We start from the raw sequence: 21,120 nt of genomic DNA on the forward strand, positions 1-21,120 counted from the left end.
GTGGTGCTCAGGGACATGATTTAGTGGAGAGTTGCTAGAGTTAGGGAAGTATGGTTAGGTTGTGATTGGACGACGATCTTTAAGGTCTTCACCAACTTTTGAGTGATTCTATGATTTTGGTAATGTGAATGCCCTCTTCTATAGAGCAAAAGAACTAGGAAACAGGAAAAAAAAAAGAAATAAGCCAGTTATGAAGCAAATCTGACTGGCGTGACTTTCTTTAAGGACTGGAGAGTTGGTTTAATCACTTACAATTCTATGGTTGCAGTGTACAACTTTGTAATTTGAATCTTCCTTCCATTTACAACTTGATGCTGTTGATTTAATTCCACACAGATACTAATTCATTAGAAGATCAATTTAATCAACTAAACAAAATCAATGCGACTCCAAGTGCAAATTTGATTTGTTGATTGTACTAGTCTGTTTTAATCAGTTTTGTAAAGCAAGAAAAGTTTACACATTAATTGATTTTTACTTTATTGGCTTGCTTAATTTCCATACAACCCTAAAAAGAATACTTAAAATCCTGCCCCCAAATGAAAGAACAGAGAAAATGGAATTGAATATTTTGTCACTTTGCCCTACTTCCAAATTACAGCTGTGACTTTCATAATCACCTGCAGAAGGACAAAAGTAAAACAAGGTACTTCATGAAAGCATTCTGAAATGTTGATTAGATTCTCTTTCCAACCAGTAGTATTTCTTGTGAAATAGGTTAAATGTGATACAAAAGTATTTCTCTTACAAAGAGAACAGCCTAAAAGACTTAGCAAAGAAATCCATGTGTTTCAACTCGTAAATATTTGTCAAAATCAGAGTTTCAGAGCAGAGCACTAAAGTCCTTTCTTCTTCTGCACTAGAAAATGATGATGAAGAATGATTTGTCCTAGATTTATGTTCTGAATTTCCCCTACTCTGAATTACAGAAGTTGTCTTCTGGACAATAACCCAAAAGATAGGGAAGTTCATAAAGGGACAACCAACAACAGGGTAAGGAGGTACTGAAAATTAATCATCTTTTTTTCTATGATTGCCAAATTAAGTTCATTTAGGTTTATGTATTCTAGGAGAAAGGGAGAGAGGGAAGGAAGGAAGGAAGGGAGGCAGATATCTAGATTCCTTAAAAACGGGGAGACAATTGAGCTTCCCAGAGAAGCAGTAACCAGTACCAAAGGATACTGAGTACAGATGAGATGATATCTGAGATCCCCCGACTATTACCCCTATGTTTTTAGTCCCTCAACATCAGGGTATTCAAGCTGAAAGATGTAATAACTGCATGTGCATGCAATTGGTGTAATATCTGCTTCTTGCAATACAGCATATCACATCTGGGTGTTTTAGATGCACAGTCATTAACTCCATATGTGTGTGCACCACATTTGCCCAACTCTGGAAGTAGAAATCTGTGAAACAAGTTACGTCAGTATTCTTTCATACACTGAAGAATGGTCTGCAAGTTACATCAGTATTCTTTCATACACTGAAGAATGGTCTGAGAATGTCAGCCTGGCTTTGGCTATCCATTCAGTAGCAAAATCAGACATTTCAATCCCTTACAGGCTTTTGACCAGACCTTTAATTAACTGCAGCACTAAGAAGGAACACAGGGCTGGAGGTGCCCTCATGGCACTCAATCACAGGAGCACTCTCAAAAGAGGCACGAGTCTTCACTTCTACGGAGTATGACCCTCCTCTTCCCTTCCCTAACAAGAAGCAGTTAGTTGCCAAAATGTAGCAGATGTTTCTGGACCAAAATACCTTTTTTTTTTTTTCCTTCTAAAATAAGGTTCTAACACTGTCAAAACCATTTCATTGCCTAAGTAAACACTAACAAAATAGTTAAATCACAAAGTGACCCATTGTAAAGACATTGCCAGCTTGCCAATTCCATAGCTAAAAATCATGATGTTACCAAAAAACAACTCTAATCTTTGCAGGTTTTACTCCTGTGAGTAAGGACATCATAGCTAATGCAGAATAGGAAGATAATGTCACACACTGGAAGAGAGGTATACGTGAATCACCACCCAAACACCAAGCAGTGTTTCATCACTGCAATTCTACTCCCAGCAAAGAAAGATGAAAGTGGGAACATTTTGCTAGGTTTTGCTTCAGCTACATCAAATCTGAACACGCATCACTGACCAAAGCTCAGGTCTGAATATCTAATATCAGCACACAAGGTTTTTATGCATAGAATTGATGGCTACACCTGTTAAAGTACCTTGGTCAATAGGCTAAAGAATACCAACATGAAACTACCTATAACAATAGAATTGTTCCTGAATGGTATGGTGAGCACAGTGTGCTGGTGTAAGGACGTTTTACATCATTATAATGATACAGCTTTTCCATTAAAAAAAATATATATATTTTGATCCAAAAAGAAAATAAGACTCACCAAATGAGGAAAAAAAAAAAAGAATATACTTGTGCTCAGCTGAAAATACGACAATAGGAAAAACTGTCAGAACTTTGTGAGTGGCTTTGGCAATATTTCTCTTCCTTATATATTTTGCCCTCACATGAAACTGCGTCAGTTTAGTTTAAAGGACTTAAAATATAATTGTAGTTACTTAATTTTTGAAAATATACCAAAGAAAAGAGAGAAAAAGAAATGCATGTCTAGAATACTCATAAACCAGATAGATTTAAGCAAGCTGTAGTCCCTGTGTTGTCCTGAGCACAGACATGGCTTCTTAGTATTTCAAGAAGGAAAACAGCTTCTGACCTTGGCACACGAAATAGCCGGGGTACATAGTCATTACAAAATGAAAACTTATAATCTTGCCTTTGAACTGAATTGATGTGGAAATTCTTGGATCAAGCTGAACATGGAAATTCAATGAGGGAGGTTCCCTTCTGTCCTTGTATCTATTTTAAATCTAATTTATAAAGCATTGCCCTTAATCTGCACGTAAGTATCTATCAAGGAAAATGACAAACATTTCAAAGAACTGTCAAAATGGTTATGCACTTAAGAGACACAAACCCATTCAGATAAAGTATTCCATCTTCACAGGAAAATATTTTTCAATTTACATCATTTCAGAAATGACTTTTAAAGATAATTTAAATATTCCTCAGCTACTTATCCTCAGTATCCACCAAAATGGTAACAAACACTGTCAGAAAAAGTAACATTCCGTCCTTCAAACCTTCAGCAATGCCCTTGTTTTTTATTTTTATAGCAGTTGCTAATGGCTTGCTTGCATGTTCCTCCTTTATGTCATACACCTGACTGTTTTTTGTCACTTTGGTGACAGCCATTCTGTTATTTAAGCATATCTTTCCCTTGTATCTGATATAAGCACAAGCCTGTTTGCAAACCTGAGGCTGTACCTTCTTGCAAGCAGAACTCCTGTGAACTGCAGCAAGAGATTAAAACCTGTTCACAAACTTTCCCAGTGTGAAGTTCTCAGCAAAAGGAAGAAATGTGCAAATTTCAGCGGGAGCATCCTACCCAAGATCTAAGTCCTGCCACAGGCAGAACAATGCTTCTCCAGGCATTGGAAGAGTGCTGAGTATTACACAGAGAACGAATGGGATCTTTGAGGAGAGCTGTATGGGTGGCCCAAGACCTCTTCAGAACTCTTCAGATTTCTCAGCCAGCCAATCAACATCATCAGAACTTCAACCCAAAGTCTTCCCAAAACCTTCACTCTAGGCAACAGAATCAGTGATCTGATCTCCAGCAAAGTCAGGTGCCAGGATCTTCCAGAGTGGTAGAATATTAAACACTTCTCAAAATCAGGGCGCTTCATCAACTGTTTTAACTCCTTGCCTTTCCTCTCAGACAAATTCTGTTGGTCTGTCCTGTTGATCATTGACTTATCTGAAAGCATCACATGACTATGATGTGCAGGGCATTTTTTTTGCCACAGCTTCAGCTAACATATGTGTTGTTTATAACTCGGGTCCCCTTTCATGATTCATTAAAAAAAAAAAAAAAAACTAAACACAAACCACAAAATCACACTCATCCAACAATCTTCTTTCAAGAATACTTACACTTTTGAATGGAGTGGCTGGCTCTTGGTGGAAATAACCTAAATTTAGTGTCAACTAAAGTTAGCTATTAGCTATTCTGTATTGCCATGCTGTTAATTCACAGGATGGCTTTTCTCATTCAAGCAACATTAACTTGAGGGGCATTAGCTTGAGTACGCAATTTGGATTAACTCTTTAGAAAGGACAAGTTCAGTGAAGTACCTTTCACTATAACCTTACAACATTTCTGCCAGTATTTCCCTATCAGAGATTTGTTTGATAAGAGCTTTTTTGACACTCTTAATTTAGTGTTACACACAGTGAAGCAATCAACCATCTGCCCGATAGTTTAGCAAGCAGGACTAGCAGCTCTTCACGTGGGACAGAATAGAGTCACAACAGAGTCATTTTTGTTTCACTTGGTGTTTCATAAGCTTCGACCTCCAGCATTCTGTCATTTTACCAGAAGGAGCTATTACTGTGAGTGCTTTTGCTAGCCAATATAAATCCTTGGCAGCCAGTCCCCCTCTGCCTGAGTGAAGCAATCAATCTGCCAGAAAATCATGACAGTATCATGTGCTATGAATATTTTATAGTTTACTCACTCTAATTGCTCATTTCATACCCAAGCACTAAGGTCACGCTTGTCACACATGTTATTTCATCCTCCACGAGACTGAAAAGGAGATCACACATCAGAATACTCTCACACTTCATAATTCAGCTAAGGAAAGATAAACTGAGACTAAAAAACAGATGAATCGGCAAGCTTCTCCTGATCACAGAGCTATCAAAACACTTTCAAGTCACCTGACCTCTTTTGACCCTGCACACTTATCTGTCAAGAACTTTATGTCTTAGGATAAGCCTCCAGAGCTATGCAGTGCCCATCACAATCAGTTTGTGCAGTGACTTTCTTGTCTAGAGAAACACTAAGCACTATAAAAATTTAATTCGTGTGCGTGGGGGAGGGTATTCTGGTCCTCTTGTCCTGAGACAAGATGTATTGGACCAGAATAACGTTAAGTAGCACTGATTCAGCACTGCTTCTGGATTTTACTGCTGAAGCACGAGTGTACCTACACAAGTACACTCATTGTTATTCCACAGTTCCACAAAGAAGTACTCCATGTCTGCAACAAGTGCTGCAGCAGGTAATGCAGCAGGTGAACAGAGATTCAGATAAATATTTTTGATACAGGTCACTCTAGTATTTCAGAGGGAGGTGGAAGGGACCTTTAAAGGTCATCTAGTCCAGAACTGAATGCATAGTAACCTCTAAAAAGAAGCTAGCAATCCCAGAATGAATTTCAGAAAACAGCAGTTGTGGTGGCTTTCGTGTTCAACAACAGACTGTTCTCAGCCATCCCTCATGGTGACATTAGAATCATAGAGTCAATCATAGAATGGCTTGGATTCAAAGAGACCTCTAGGATCATCAAAGTTCCAACACCTCCACCCCAGGCAGGATTTTCATTCCTCAGGACTCCCTGAAACCAAACCTTTGAAAACAATTCTCACACAGTTTCAAGGTACAAAGATAACTTCAAGGACCTAAGGAAACCGATAACTTCCAATACTTCTGTGTAACAAAAGTAAAAAATATGCTACACTATGAGCAGGCCTAATAGCACAGAAAGTGGTTTACCGTATTTGTTAACATATTTTTATGCTATCTGTCTCACATATCCATAACTTGCTTTCTGTGGGGGAAACTGTTAAAAATTAGAAAAAGAGGAACAGAAGGACGGAATAAATGCAGCTGAGTAAAGGTCCTGCAGTGGTCAAATGTGAGTCGCCCAAAGCAGGAATTCCATGTAGCAAATTTGACCCATACACATTTCAAAATATGGTCTGAAAGAGAGCAGTATTTTACATGTCTTGAATTTCCAAAGATCTTGCTTTGGCAATGTATAGAAGTTACAGATCTGGCTGTTCCTCAGCAATCCAACATCCAGCTCAAACTGCCTTTATAAAAGTATACACGCAAATTCATACAAAAAATAGTAACTATTTTTTATATTAGTTTTTTGCTAAAAATTCTCCTATTATCATCTTAAAAAAACTGTACTTAGCATATTTTATTCTGAATAAATTATAAGTAGCAAATGATTCTCAGTAATTTGTTCTAAGCTCTATTATTGTTTCTGGACCTTAACAGGATGTGATTTCCTTTCAGTATTCTTACTGGAGATAGAAGAAAATGGATGAATTTAAACATATCACACAAGAAAATCTAAAAAGCGTTTCCAAATACACTTTCACCCAGTCACGTGTCAGATAGAGTCACAACTGCATGTCTTGAACAATTAGAATGGAAAATAATTGCACCAAACACAGAGAGCTAACATGAACAATTTCAGTATTCAGATCGCAGGCAAACACATTTTTCCCCCCACCTTGACATGAATAATTCCATCAGTTCTTTACTTTTTACCATTCTTTCAGATACTTTCTTCAATTTCTTTCAGATCCTGATCACTGGAAGATTCCAAAGTATTTGTGTATCTTTATGCCCACTTTCTCTGACGATAATTTCAATGATCTGCTTACTCCATTAATTATAATAAACACCAGAAAAAGTAATTTCAGCATTACTGCCTCTAGTAATTTTGTACTTTGAATTTCTCGGCAAAATCTGGCCTCCTCAAGAACTGTTCAGATGGTGCATGGGAAGGGGCAACAGTGAATATGTTTGATACATTAAAATTCTTGATATAAATAAAGTTGTACATAATGCTTGTGGGTCCTTTTGTTCATTTGTTTTTGTTTGATTTCTTCGCTCTTATTTTTGCTGGTGAGCTACGTGTACTGCAGTAATGCACCAAGTGTAGTTACAGATACATTTTAAAAAGTAAAAATGGAATCAAAAGGTCCTTTACATGATTCCTCTAAGATAAGAATAATTATAAACACATATATATTTACTTTTATATAATACATAAATATATATATTCATTTAAGAGAAGTGTTATATTTCTTTCTCTATATATATCAAGATAAATAAATATATATATATAAATAAATATGAATATATATAAATAAATGTAGAGAGAGAAATATAACACTACTCCTAAATGAATTCATTATTATGCTTTAACAGTTGTTGAAATTCTTTGAAGATTAACATAAACCTGAACTGGAAGTTATAAGCAGAATCATTTGTAGATAACAGTAAGCGTGTCTATCACACATTCCCAATTGAACTGAAGTAAATTTGAGACAGTTTAAACACATTTGTGCTTACGATGTGAAAACCTCTGAGCACACAGAATGGCTTGGGTTGGAAGGGATCCAAAAGATCACCCAGTCCCACCCCCGTGTCATTGACATGGCTGCCCCTCACCAGCTCAGCTGCCCAAGGCCCCATCCAACCTGGCCTTGAATGCCTCCCAGGATGGGGCACCACCACAGCTTCTCTGGGCAACCTGTACCTGGATTTTCTAGAAAAATGTTTTATACGTGTATTTTTTCTTTTAAGTAGAAAGAAACTTTTAGTTACAGGACAAAGCTTTGGAGCATGCACTTTCCAATAGCCAAATATGACAATGGGATACTCAGTAATGTATGTTTTGTCTCTGTGGAGGAAGCTGTTTGCCACACAAGTCTTACATGATACCATGCACGATATTTCGCTGAGATAAGACCAAATAGTACAAGGAGCCATAACAGCCAAAATCTGTGACAAAAACAGTTATGCACAGGAACTGGAACTTTCAACCTGGAAATACTAGGCATGGATAATTTGCTGTGTCTTGAGAGGCACATGAAAAATGGACGCCTTTGGCTGTGCAGACAGATGAGCAGACTGCAGAGAAAGGAAGCTGCTCCACCCAGTACAAAATGATCCTTTGGCTATTTTCCAACGGTAGCAACAGCTAAAAAATGCCAAGCAATTACTCTTCTACTTAAATGCTCTTAGCAGCAGTAATGCACACATTTCCCAGTGCAGCACAACTGGCCTTAGAGTCTCTGCCCTAGAATACATTTATGTAAAAATACTTTCCAGATGCACCATTAGCTGAACAGCCAGCAATAGTGGCACTACTGTGGATAACACCTACTTTCTTACTGCATATAAAGCCATAGCTTCTACAGTCCAGGGAGCTTGCATCTGAGCTAGCAATTTAAAAAAAAAAGTTTTGAAGCTGCTACTTCACAATCTCTGTATTTACCTGATGAGCTACAAATATGAGAGAGCACTGGTACCATTCTTAAGTGGGAACAATGAGGATGCCTGAGTACTAGCAACTTGAATCATTACATGTTTCCTCTTTTATTGCAATTCTAAGCTTCTACACATAGGACATCTCATTAAAAGATTATAATTTTGTAATACACTTCATGTTTATTAAAGTACTTCAGCAACTTGTCATTATTTTACAAACAAAACCACATGCTATTTTTTCAAATTAATTTTCTTTTAAGTCAGTCTGCTGGTAAGCAACTGCATTCTTCTTGCACTGATTTTGTCCTGAATGGGCAAATGAACCTGAGTGTCACAGAACTAGTTCTATGTTTAAGACAAGCAAACAGATTCACAGTGTTGCTTCTTACCATTGGGCAGCATTCAATCCTGTCAAAAGTTAGACACTCGAAGATAGCTGCTGTCTCACCTATCATTAAAATCAGAGTTCTGTCTGCTTCTAACAACTGATTTCAGATTGAAGGCTATATGTCTTGTCCCACTGATGCATGATGTCCTTGTGTGAGATTTGAAACTCCATTTCCTTTCAAGTGGAACCAAAAGACCATAAACACATCCGTCCTTTCCTTCAGCAAAGGAACAGCAAACCCTCCATTTATCAAATACAATGAATGTTAAACGCTGACTCTATTAACTCACAGTAAATAAAACACATGATTAAATTCATCTTGAGGGTCAAGTCCAAGGGGCTTTGACAGGGACCACTTCACAACAGGCCACCCTTCTGCTCTAACACAACTCTAAACCTCTTCAAATGAAGTTTGAAGATGGACACAGGCTATGTGACATCCTTATGTACATCTGCACCAGAACACAAAGATAAGAAAAGTTAATTCTGCAAATGTGCAGGTCACTGGAGATTGGTGATCAACAATAGAGTTGCACATGAAGATGAGTAATGCTTCTTTATCAGCAAGCTGTAGGACAAAACTTGTTTTCTATTCATATCTGATCCACGCCAAAAGCACATGGGTAGCGAAGATGCTCAAAGCACAAGGGCGAAGAAGATGCTCCAGTCTGCTGTGCTCAGACTCCTGCATGGCATGGTGGGCAGGAAGCCTCTCCCCACTGCCACCTGCAGAACAGGTGGGAGGAAGAGCTCAGCAAGCCCTCAGACTGAAAAGAACCAGGGCATCAAATCTATGAGTAATTTGTCTAAACTGGCCTTGGTGAATTACCTTTGCAATACGCTCCTTATTGGAGGCTTGAGGGAGTAGCAGAATTTATCCTCGTGTGAATAAATAATCCAGTACACGTGTGTATAATGCATTCATGGGTGTTTAAGAGAAAAGAAATGCAACAATGTAGTAAAAGAACCCAGAAGTTTTCCAAAATATAATTACATTTACTGACATAAACTCCTTTATATATTTTTAAGTAACCTCCTATCAAATGATATGCATATTCGCAAATGCAACGAGTACATTTCTTACACTTAATTAGCACTGCAGGATTTCCGCACTCCCTGATAAATTATCTGTGAAAATTATGTACAGATTTTGCAGCTGATACAAAGACATTACAGTAAAAAACACCCTGTAAAAAATATGAACTAATTACATAATGAGCCTTGAGAAATCAAGTTACGTCACTGGTGGTATATCTAATATCTACATCAGTGGTACCCAAGAGCACTAATCCACTCCACAAATATTGGTGATTAAACTTAATAATTAGCTCTCAATTCTGCTGAATTGACTATCTAGTGTACAGGACCTGAAATGCTGTAAGTGGCCATTTACAGATGTTTGCTAATGTCTCCTTGTGCCTGGAAGTTTTCATCTATGTGAAAGCAGGACAGGCTGCTCTCTATATCACATGTCTGGGTTTTAAAAACATACCTCAGACTATCCATACTGTACATCCTTCTTGCTCCCCCTTAGGTCATACACATCTTTTAATTCTGCATTCTTTATTCCAACACATGCCTTTCTATTTCTTGAACAAAATTCAGGGGGATGTCTACCAATATGAATGTTTTGCACAAGACAGACTGTAAAGGCTATCCATATAATATGGACTGTATACACTGGAAAGAGTATACACAGAACAACACACACATTGCTGGAGACCTCATTTGCACTATGCCCATTTAACCATTTTTCCCTTCAGATTAGTCCTAGTCTGACCCTGTGGAACAAAATGATAATTTAAAATAAGAACAAACTACGCATATCCCTGGAGAGTATTTTCCAGCTTAGTTTCTTTCCAAAGGAAAGCAGCTCGTGTTCAGAGATGGCTCCACAACGCAAAACAAAACACAGTCTGAAGAGGCAGTTGGTACATTTGTATCAAACACATCCTCCTGATCTCAAGAAGTTAATGAAGACATACCCCATCAGACCCAATTATACTTATTCTAAAAGAAGTTCTCTTTTCTCCACCTCACCTTTCACAAAAGCTGAGAAGTAACAGTGGCTTGTAAATTCAACTGTAATCACAAGTTTTCTCCTACAAAATGAAAATAAACCACATTATGTGAAGCTGCTTCTCCCACAAAACCACGTGCAAAAAGTCACACTTTTGCTGCGAGACCTTCTCAATTGTGTACCCAAACAGATGTAAAAACCTGGACTAATCCAAGATGACAAAAGACAACATTTCTAAAAATGTTCTGCTTATTTGTCCTCACTTGCAATACAACATTAACGGTAAATGGGATTTTGCATATTCGCCATTGCTTGTTGGCAGGTCAAGGGCAAACAAATACAGAACTGTTTGCGCCCTAGGCTTTTGCCTCTTTACACTAGTTAGAATCCATTTTACACCAGAATGAAACCTGGGAGGGGAAGTAGAAGCATCCGCAGATCACACCAGGTGGCCCTGGCTAGGAGACATGCTTTATAGATGCAGTTTGCTTATAGTAAGTATGAAAAACACCTAATGCTCTTCAATTCTTGTGCTTTTGTATGTGTTTTCATTTGATTCACTAGTCTTTTAAAATTAGGAGTTATTCTTAAAATTGAAGATTCATATAATTGTCCACAGCTACAAAATTTAATCTCTACGTAAGACCAAAGAAAACTAAGAAAAAAGATCATTGACAGAAAGTCTCTTTGCGTAAGAGGCGTACGGACACCATACTGCAATAGGCTAAGATTTCTTTCACTGCTTTTATCTTCACAGTGTTATACAAAGTACAGCTCTTAAATAATATTATATATGAATTTGAAATGCAAGATATTATGGAAACGCACAATTGCAACTATTCCATAAAATACAGGGATGGAAAGGACTCTGTGTTCTCATTGACCTTATGCGAGTATTCTCAAACATAACATGCTTATTATTCACTCTCTAAGTTTCCTTCAAGGAAAGTGTCAATGCAAAGATAAACTATCTTTACATATTAGAATGAAGGCAAATCAATAAAAGACAGTAACTCCAGCCATTCTGGTTCCCAATCTGCTTTAGATGTCATTTTTATCTCTTTCAAGCCTGTGATAAAGAGTTGTTCTTTAATTTTGTTGGTTGATTCTAGCTGGTTGGTCATATGAGTGTCAATTGCTTCTGTCCTTGTTCTTCCAATTACAGTTTTTCCTCTACAGCTGCTCACAGTATGGTACACGTGAATATAAGGTGTTGAACAGAAACTTAGAGCTGAAGTAAAATGGGCAAAACACCAATTTAGGGAGAGATCTAAGGAACTTCAACACAAATATACGCATTTACTTCTTTCTTACTACATGTGTAGCTCTTAAGAAGATTTATTAAGTGTGTGCCTGGAGGCACAGTTATAACAGTATGTTTTTGAATTCTGTCTCTGCTGTTGATACCAGTAACAAATAGAATGACATAAAATTAGATGTCCAGGAGTAATGAACGGAAGGAGACAAGCCTTTCAATAGTGCTATCAGACTTTGACATAAAAAACAAAAAGCCTGAAATGGCATTAGTAAGACTATATTTTCCATTATACTTTTCCAGTAATTCTTGAAGAAAATACCGCCTCTGAGATTCTCCAAGAACTGACAAGACTAATGACACATTTGATCTTGAGTTCACTTCTCTCTTTAGATGTTTTCTGTCTCCTTTCACAGAGATTAATGCTGTGTTAGTCAAACTCTTCTGATTATTGCTGTGATATTTCTTCCAAAAGAGATAGAAATTAAATTTTAAAAGTGCTTGTTTTATTTTCAAGTATTTTCTTCATTTTATCTTTCCCAGTAAAATCATGAGATCTTGGGAAATGCTAAACTTTCCTTTAGATACGTGTGTTCTATGTTGTTTTAAAATGGTTTTATTTCCCATTCTAGAGAAGCACAAGGCTAAAAATGAAAATGGAGTTCAGGCAGCATAGTGTTGCCACAGTTTAAAGTAATTCAGCCATCAGTATGATCTGTAGTGATGTTCACTTTTGAAGTGTTTTTGCCATTGGTCATTCTGTTTAATAAAATAGAGTGATACGTATGGAAGAAACTTTAAACAATGTGACCAACATTTAAAAAAAAAACATCAGTGACTTTGCCAAGCCTTCATTCATTGGCCAGTGCTGCAGATTTCTGCAACACAGGTCTCTAAACAGATTTTAAAGCAACAGATAAGCATCACTTTCAGAAACAATAACTTTCTGAACTTTGCCTTCTCTTATTTCAACCCCATAAAGCGCAAAAGAAGATCAAATGAGAAGAAACAGATCAGAGCGTTACCTACTATTCTCTGACTGCAATTCCTCCATGTACTGTCAGCCTTCAACATGACTGTTGATGTATTTTCACAAATTGCTATTTTTAATGAAGAGTCAAAGCACTACAGTCATGAAATGAGACTTCCTACTGTGACAGGTGCTTTGAAACAAAGACTGTTCTTGAACTAAAGGTTTTATGATTGTTCCATTCTTCTAATTCAGTGAACAGTTAACTTTATTATGTTCCTATTTTTATAGGCCCTCTGACTCATCATTGATCTTCTTTACCTTTTGCAATCATTTAAAGAATACAGCTTGACTCTTCATCACACATGAGAAAACAAGCATGAGCACTAGAATATGTGTGGCTGAGAATACTACATTACCAGAAATTTAGAGGTGCTCTCAGAGAAGGCTCAGCATTCTTCTCAAAAGCAGGAGGAGCTATGAGAGCCTACAAACAAAGAGAGCCTACAAAAGGTCAAAGTCACAGTCAAGTGCTGATAGGTGACTGCAGGAAAATAAGACAGTTTTAGGCAAGAGAAGAAGCCAGTCATGAGAAGGAAAATCAAGACGCAAGGTGGTCAAGGGCTGAAAATAATACAGAGTAGATACAACTGTAAAGTTTGATAGGAATTTCTTTCCTGAAATTGTGTTTCCTGCTCGTCACTTCTCCTGTAATTGTGCCTTAATGTGTTAGCATGGACCATACTGAAATATAGACTGGGAAATTACATGCTACTGATTTTCTGAAGAGACAAAATCATACCTGAAGTGTCAAGGACAAAATTTTTTTACACTCACTTCTACACTACAACCCCCCAAAATAATAAGTACCACAAGAACTATCAGTGGCAGGATTAACAACTAACAAGACTTCTTTTCTCCAGTATCTTCCTACAAGAAAACTGATCTCAGTTCTATTTTTCATTAATGCTTGATGTTACGTCCTGACAACATAAAATGTATGCTAGTAAACCAAAGCCCATCGATGATGAAATGATTTTAGAGACAAAGGCACTATAACAGAAAATGCAATGAACTAGAGATTTATGGCTCTACGTACAGGATTTCATATGACAGTAAAGCTCCTCATTCTGTAGGTTAGACTCTTAACATTGATTTCTATTCCATTACATACCTAATTTTCAGAAGCCCTAGCAAGAGTTTATTGTCTGCTTGTAATTAGATTTACATGGCAACTGTGTGCTAAAGATTACTGAAAAAGTTTCTTGCACTGATAGCCTTAGCAGAAATAACTATCCAGGCAGCAAACCAAAATTTTACAATGCAAGACTTACATAGATTATAGAATTTCTTTTAATGTACTTAACCAAAGTAAAGCTTAACAGTACTCCCCTGCCAGAATAAAACTTTATCATATGAAAACTGCCCACATAGCTGAATAATTGGAAATGTTTCATACTAGTTAAATAATATATGCAGTTTCATGCAGAGCAATAAAGTGACTATCATCAGAATTTCATATTGACAATAGGAAAGAAAAAAAGAATTAATAGCCCATATTTATTCCCGCTAAGATTTTATTATCTGCAGTGAGGTTATACTTTGAAGTACAGTTTGGACGTGTGGGCATGTCAGATTTTTGCTGACTTCTGTTTTTCAGACAGTCTGGGCTCTTAACCCTCAGTGAACTAAACTTCGCTTCCAAAAGAGTTCCTGAAAAACCTTTGGAAGCAAGGACTCTCCATATCAAAAAATTGCCTTTTCTTTTTTTTTAACTACTCCATGACACTCCAGCTTCATGGACTGGTTATTAGTAAATAGCAAGAATTCAGACAAAAACAGCATGGTAGAGATGGTATCCTCAAGGATCGGGAACAGTGGCAGAATTTGCTAATGGGGAAAAGGGAGGACAGTCATGATTACATGGGGTGAGGATAAAAACAGGATATTCCCAGCAAATAGCATCAGGAGAACAGATATGTCAACTCCGTGACACATGTACATGGCTGGTGTTTATCTCATTCCAAAGAATAGGATGTACTGCAGCCAGGATTTTAACAGCAGGTACATTGGCATTGATCTGCTTCCTGATTTTTCCACTAAACAGACAAAAGTTGAGGTGGCACTCAAGCTCTTCTACAGTCTATGTTAATGCTTGCACTCAGTGCTTCTCTCTGAGCTCGTCATCATATACTGACATCAGCCCAGTGACAGATATCTGGGGTATTTTGAGAGTACACACAGTACAGAAATAAAGCCTCTTTTGGTAACAGCTGTAATACATAGCTCTCTTTCCAAATCTGATCACAGCAGGAAATGCCTTTTAGTAAAGAAGAATGTCTCAGTTGAAGATTTTGCTTTTCTCCATTTCTGATTTAATCTTTGGTATAACTATCCCTGTATTTTCACGGTTTGTTTTACCTTGTATTAATGAGCAAGGCAGTAACCATAAAAAGATACATAACAACAATGGAACCAGTAAGATAAAACTAAGTATTTGTTGTCTCCATGAAACTAAACAAAGAATGATCTGATAGTTATGAAAGAACCACAGCAAAGAATAGCAAAGTGCTGTATCATCAACTGAAAATCATCTGAATAATTTCAGAATTGTATTCGTCTTAGGAGGTGAACACCTATGACACAGATTTATTGGTTCACATCTACTGCTGGTACAACTCAGTTAAAATAAATGGTGGAACAAAAGGAATAACTTTGGTCTATTACACAGTAAACTGTTTTTACAGCTTTGTTGAGTGAGTAAATAATGATAGATAGGTTTCTTTGTCTACTATGGCACTTGTTTTCTGGATTTGTACTAAAACCAAGTACACTGAATGTGCTTTAAGAGAAAGCGATCATAAAAAGTTGTGTGCTAAGTTATGCGACCAGTGTGAAAATAAAAACAACAGCAAACATACCCAGAAGGAACATAAATGCTTAGTCATCATCTTATGAGCAGATGAAAAAGTCTACCGGTGTTTCCAGAGTGAAGGCCTGATCTCCTACAGTGTTCCAACAGGCTTATTCTGTGGGATTAAGACGCTGAAGCTTAATATTAAATCTTTGGACATCCACCTTTTTAGCTGATCCTCCACAGCAAGGACAGCGGAAACAACAGACAAAAAAGCAATGGCTCTCTGAACACTGAAGGTTCACAAGTTCAGTGTGTTTGTTTAAACTACCCTCAGTTTGTTGGATTTAGCTGCAGGGTTTAACCAGCCATCAGTGGGATGCTGAGCAGAGCAGCACTCTCTTCTTGCCTCTTTACCATGTTTCTGCTCATCTCTCACAGCTCAGTATATGGACACCTGGAAGCAGTAATGTCCTTATTGCTTCAGCTTAACCCATCACAGCCTATCCCTCTGAACACTAAGCTGTCTGAAAGCTGTCCCAGAGAAAGAATAAAGACTATTTAATGGCACTTGCATATTGCTTTCTCACTCACTGCGTACTATTGAATTTTAATATTTTCAGACAGTAAAACTATGAGCATTTAAATTTACAGGGTCCAAGGAGGTTAGACAAGGTGTGAAGCATCCTGAAGTGTCCCTTGGACAAAAGAAATCTGTAGAGATTAGATAAGCAATACTAGAATAGCTCTAGTTTATTTTCCAAGGAATAAATCTTGCCCACAGGAAACCAGAGGCAAAATCTTTTATCATAGGCCATTGGGATCTCCTTCCAACTCTCAATGTGTTAACAGAAAATGTATATACTTGGATTTAAAGCCAAAATCACATACCCAAAGAAATTAGGTTAGCTCATGACTTTGTTCTGTGGGACAGAAGCCCACTCCTTTTGCTGCATGGGCAGCAGAGAGCGACAGTGAAAATCTTTCTCTCATTTGCACAGCAAAAAGTTCATAGAAATAGCTATAGTATGCTCATTGATGCTCCATGATGCTGCCACAGAGTACCCCACAGCACTGTGAAGTCATAGAATGGATTCTAGGCTGGAAGGGACCTTATAACCCATCCAGCCCCAACTCTTTGCCATGGGCAGGGCTGCCCCCCACCAGCTCAGCTGCCCAGAACCCCACCCAACCTGGACTTGAGCGCCTCCAGGGATGGGGAAACACAGCTTCTTTGGGCAGCTGTGTAAGCGTCTCACTGCCCCCCAGGTAAAAAATTCCTTCCTAACATCTAAACAGAATCTCTCTTCTTCTAGTGTAAAGCCACACCCCTGGTCCTATCACTGTCAGACCATGTAAAAAAAAATGTATCAGTCCCCCTCCTGTTTGTAAATCTGGTGGCTTTTATTGCATAGGACAAATAATAGTTATTAAAATATTATTTCATAAAGTATTAGCAATTAAACAGGTAATGAAAATTGACTCATAGCAATTCTCATCTGTTACTGCTAAGAGTTCAGCCTCCTCTTCCTTTTAATCTGGGAGAGCGAGGAAAGGAAGGAGAGGTGAACAGGATGTTTTAAATTTAATAACTTACTGATATTGATTTACACAAACTCAGACAATTTTATTGTCTGAGTTCTGCAACACTATATTTTCATAAGACCTTACCTCAGGTAACCTCACATTCTCTAAAAGCACTACTCTCTAAAAATACGCATTGCACTCTCAGGTAGCTCAAACAATGTAAGAGGCAAAGAAGGTGAAGGAGGGGTTACTGATGGAGAGGGAACAGACAACAGCAGGGTTCCCAGGAAAATTTCTCTTTTTATTACTCAGTCATATACACAACCTGCTCTGCTGCTGAATGACAGTCTATTTTTCAAACAGGTAACCTGCAGGTTAGACACACAGAAATCCAGCTTATTATTGTTTGAGCTGCAGTATTCTCAGGAATGGCCTTGCACCCTAGCGTGCTGACTGTGTTATGAACAGAATTTAAAAAAAAGTTTCAGTCCCAGTAGACCTTCACAGTCCCATAAAATTACAGAAAGGCCAAATCTTGTTCAATCCAACTCTTCCCTGGTTTCAAGTCACTCAGAGTGTTTTTTATTACACTCTTGGGTTCTCTGTAGTTTCTCCCAGTCACAAAAGCATTTGGCAGTCACATTATAAACACTTCACAAAAATTCAGAATATGGAAGCATAAATTACTTGAGACACTCTCAACCTTTAGAGAGAGAAGCAAAAAAAAGGGAAAGAAAGGTAATGTGAATGTGAAATGGGGGACAAAAAGCAGTCACAGCATTTCACTTCCAAACTTTTGTGCGTCATCCAAGAAGCAAAAGGGGGAATTTCCCAGGAAGCTCACCACCCAAGAAATCAACTTTTGAGAGGGTGAAAGAACATCATTCTAGACAACAGTTGCTACCCCACATATACATGCAAAGCACATAGAATCAATTAAGGTTGGAAAGTCCACTAAGATTGTCTAGTCCAACCATCATCCCATCCCCCTGACTACTCTAGATCATATTCTTCAGCCCCACATTTACCATTTTCTTGACTGCCTCAAGGGATAGTGACTCCACTACTACCTTGTGCAGCACGTACCAGTGCCTCACCACTCTAAGAAGAATTTTTTCCTAATATCCAACCTGCTCAGTATCCAAATTGTTCAGAATAGGCTGGAATGTTGTGTATAAGCCTATTTTGCCCTGACTTCTTCTGAATGGGAGTGTGCTAATTAAGTGTGCTCTCCATGTACCATGTCCCTGGCTGAGAGTGCCAAAGGTGAAGGGAGAAAACGTTCTTGATGGCAAGGCCGGATGACAGAGGAACACATAATGAAAACCAGCATTTTCTTTAAAGAAAATCAAAACCCTCCATCAGAGAAAAACAAGATTTACCAATAGGTCCAAGAGATGTATTGAGGTGAGGAAGTGATCTTTTCATTTTTCAGATGTGCGTCTGAGCATTCAGATTCCCTCTGTTCTTGATACTGTTGAAATAAGGCTATTGAAATTCTATCAGCCTTCACATTCACCCCCCATAAAACTGATTTTTATTAGCCTCACTTATTATTTTAAAAATAAGCCTTGCTAGGAGGCCCCTCTTGCATCAGAAGTTCCATTTTAAGGAAAACTGCATAAATATTAAGTAACAGATAGCTCTCACTAAAATAATAATTTTCAAATCAAACAGGCAGACAAATGAAGCATAACTGCTTCCAGAGGCACACAGGGATGAAAGCTTGACTGCCACTAGGGAAAAAAAAAAAAAAAAATGGTAGGAATACTTAGTCATGATTTTCCAGTTTCAGCCAATAAGGCATGCATTATTTTACTTTTAAGCAAGCAAGGAAGCTCATTTTAACCACACTCCCCTCTAGGGAGCCAACGCATTACTTCATCCCCCAAAAGCCAGCTCCCACATTTGAACAGTGAGAAGCATGAAAAAAAAAAAAAATAAACACCATAAAAACTGTGGTAGCCAAATATGCATTTTTTCCTCACCTCTTTCATTTCTTTTGTAATGCCATCACATTATATTTCTCTAAGGCACTTCTAACAATATGTTCCCTCTCTTGAACAAAAACAGTAAATATTTTTAATTATAGTACTAGTAGAGTTACATGCAGAAGAAAAAACATATGAATGCAATATTGGCTACTTTCAATATCTGAATGTTGAGCATACTTCCCAAGTTGATCCAACTCACAGACTAGTGAAAGAGAAAGGCTAAGAACGTTTCAGAAAAGCCCCAAACCCAGAAAAGAAAGCAATCCAGCAGTTATGACAATGTACTGGATGCCTTCTCCCGTGGTTATTGACTAATTGCATAGCTTAAAGGTGAAAAAGATCATAGAATCACCAAGGTTGGAAAAGACCTAAAAGATCATCCAGTCCAACCGTTCACCTATTACTAATAGCTCCCACTAAACCATGTCCCTCAACGCAACATTCAGTCTGTCCTTGAACACCCCCAGGGTCGGTGACTCCACCACCTTCCTGGGCAGTCCAAGATGATGTGGTACATCCAGTTCAGGCCAGAACCCTACACTTTTGCCCACCTGATCTGTAAGCATAGGCATGGTGATATCAGGTCCCAGGCATTGAAACAGCAAAGGCAGAGGACAAATGCCTAGATGTTTGGACAGCAGTTTGCAAGTGATCAGTGTGTGCCATTCACGTTGTTAGAATGCCACACTTGCTTCTTAATTGCTTCACTTTGACAGAGCACCGTCTGAATTAAGAAGAGCTGCCAGCAGCAAGGAAAAGTAGAAAGGAAAGAGCAAAGCAGCATCTTCACTGAAAACACAAAGAGGTTGAGCAGTGGATTGCATTATACTGGACTATTTTCAAGGACTGCTAACGATTTCTTGTATCATCAGCTTTCCTATTAGCAGAAGGACAGCATCTCACAATTATTTTCTGTAATGGAGTAGGCTAGGCTTTTCTCTTGGCTAATAAGCAGTACAAACCTATATAGACATCTCACACTTCATTACTTCAGCAATCAGTTGATAATCTGGCAAATGATATCCCAGCAGTAAGGTCAGCCTGCCAATAAGAAAATTCAAACCAAACATCTGCCAAAAGCATAGGGCTCACTTTACCTCCTTTTATTCCTCCAATTCATTATTTCACATTCAGCCTTAAGATCCTTCTCCTTTCCTTGCAGCAGGGCTATTTCCCTTTTACTGTGTGAGTTTCCTAACAGGTTATGAGAATTAAGTATTTCAAGCAAAGGCAAGCATCAGAGCTGTCTCTAGGTATGAATCAGAAATGCACAACCAGGTGAACTAAGGAAGACAATGGAAAGAAACAGCTGCCTATTTTGCTGGCTGTGGCCCAGCCACACTTTCCTAGGAGAAATCTGTGCCATCCATCCTTGAACTCTAAGAGAGACGTACAAGTCTGGGAAAGCTGTGCTACCCAGCAGTGGCTCTCTGCCTTGCTCCCAGTTGCTGTTGTCTCATTAACAGATAAGAGGAAGTTGTGTTTAATGCTTTGCTTTTTCTTTTCTTTGTAAGTACACTCTCGTTATTAGGAAACTAAAGCCAGTGTAAGTTAAAGCAGTATGCAAGCACAGACTACTTACACATTTAACTACCCTAGGAAAATAAGAAACTCACATCCTCTAGAGCCTCTTTGTTTTCTACTTATTTGCATGCCAATAACTTAATCTCTGTTAAGGCTACAGGGACTGTGAAAAAACAAAACAAAACAAAAAAAACACATGCAAATGTAAAGGGTAACAATTCGCCTGTTTTCTAAAACAGTTTTAAATAAGAACCTGTTAAAAGACTTACAGGAATCTCGAATGAGGAGAATCAAGGGAGGTATTGCTCCTGCAGGAGGTGTGCTGGGAGACAGGCAGCAACACTGCCCGCCGTAACAAGCACTTGTGAACCAGTGGTGCAGAACTGTGGACCAAAGGACATCTCCTCCCTTCATGTAACTCAGG

General features: G+C 38.1%; 1 protein-coding gene across 6 annotated transcripts in view; it reads right to left on the minus strand.

The window, feature by feature from the left end:
- Window positions 1-21,120, minus strand: part of LOC125691354 (poly(rC)-binding protein 3-like) — a 470,720-nt gene that overhangs the window by 201,654 nt on the left and 247,946 nt on the right. The gene's annotated exons all lie outside the window — the stretch shown is intronic.

This window comes from Lagopus muta, chromosome 3 (genome assembly GCF_023343835.1).
Source record: "Lagopus muta isolate bLagMut1 chromosome 3, bLagMut1 primary, whole genome shotgun sequence".
Lineage (NCBI taxonomy): Eukaryota > Metazoa > Chordata > Aves > Galliformes > Phasianidae > Lagopus > Lagopus muta.